The sequence below is a fragment of the Triticum dicoccoides genome, chromosome 3B (assembly GCF_002162155.2).
Source record: "Triticum dicoccoides isolate Atlit2015 ecotype Zavitan chromosome 3B, WEW_v2.0, whole genome shotgun sequence".
Classification (NCBI taxonomy): Eukaryota; Viridiplantae; Streptophyta; class Magnoliopsida; order Poales; family Poaceae; genus Triticum; species Triticum dicoccoides.
The window spans coordinates 41365113-41366493 of record NC_041385.1 but is presented as its reverse complement, the minus strand read 5'-3'; positions in this window follow the sequence as shown (position 1 = coordinate 41366493).

Below are 1381 nucleotides of genomic sequence, written 5' to 3'. Positions count from 1 at the left end.
TGCCTGCCTCCCTCTGGTTCCCCAAGTAGCACGATTGACTTGCGATGGGGAGCACGAGCCCGACACACAAACTAATACTACCACCACAATTGTGTGCTGAAGCTGAAACTCACGAGCCGCCTGCTAGTCCTGCTGGGTGTATACTTGTGTCAATAGTGGGGCATACCTAATTGAACGGGACCTAAACAACACCATCAACAGAGCAGGAAAGTTCCATGTTTTTACGTGTCTCGAGCAACATCATCTGGAGCTGTTCTTGCTAATTTCCGGATGTCTCAGACTCCTACTTATGTGAGGCCAAGAAGAAACTCCGTCTCAACATTTCCTGAAATTACACAACTATTCTCTGTTGATGAATCAAAATGACTATAAGTGATAGATATTCCCATCCGTTCTCATACCAAAAGGAGAGTTGAGAAACCATAGTCATGCGCATAGTTAGTGGTAGAGAACTCCCATCATGCATTAGAGTATGGTTTTTGTTGACGTTGTGAGTGTATTTGTGTGAGACGAGCGGAGACTTCATAGGGAATGTGTGAGTAGTGCTCCTTTTAGTGACAACCTAGGTAGCAATTAACATGAGGTCCCAAATGTTAGCTATGACGACTTCCTTATTATTTCCATGACTTGTTGCTAGTTGTATACCACATGTGGCATCGATGCTATGAGTAGAAGGACAAGCGCATTGCAAAATGTCAAATGCCACCTGTATGGGTTAATTTGAGGGTGATCGGCACAATAAATTTCTCCATGCAGGACATTATAGCCTTAAAAGGTCCCCTCCCCTTACATTTCACGTCCTCCACGAATGTACACTCTCTAATGCGACAAACAAAAAGAAACGAATATGATAAAAAAAGAGAAAAAGAAACAATGATTTAGGTTATTTATTAGAAAAATAGTTGGTTACCATGTTTCTTAGACAAAATCATATGGGTCAAGGAAATACCACATATGCCAATAAATAGTCGACAAAAGCATTGTATAGCTTGATTGTTATATGATTTTTAAAAGCGTACCATGACCGTCCAAAAAGTATAGGGCCCATTTTTGTTAAAGCAGTGAAAACCAACTAGTCGGTCATTATTTAATAACTTCGAGAAGGTGGAGTGCATATGGTACATCGTGTGTCGTTAACTTTGTCACCAAGTATATGTGCCCCGGTCCTGCCGGCATATAAAACCTGTCGTGGTCTATGAGAAGAAGTTGTCTTAAAAAATAAACTAGATATAGAAAGAAAACAACCTAAGACATCACGATAAGGGAAATCACACAAAGTTGTCATTCGACGAAGTCGATAGAAGCGGACACGAATTGATTCTCTGTCCTTTACATCAGAGGATTCACACAAAGTTCATTGCAAAACTATAATCAGTTTTTT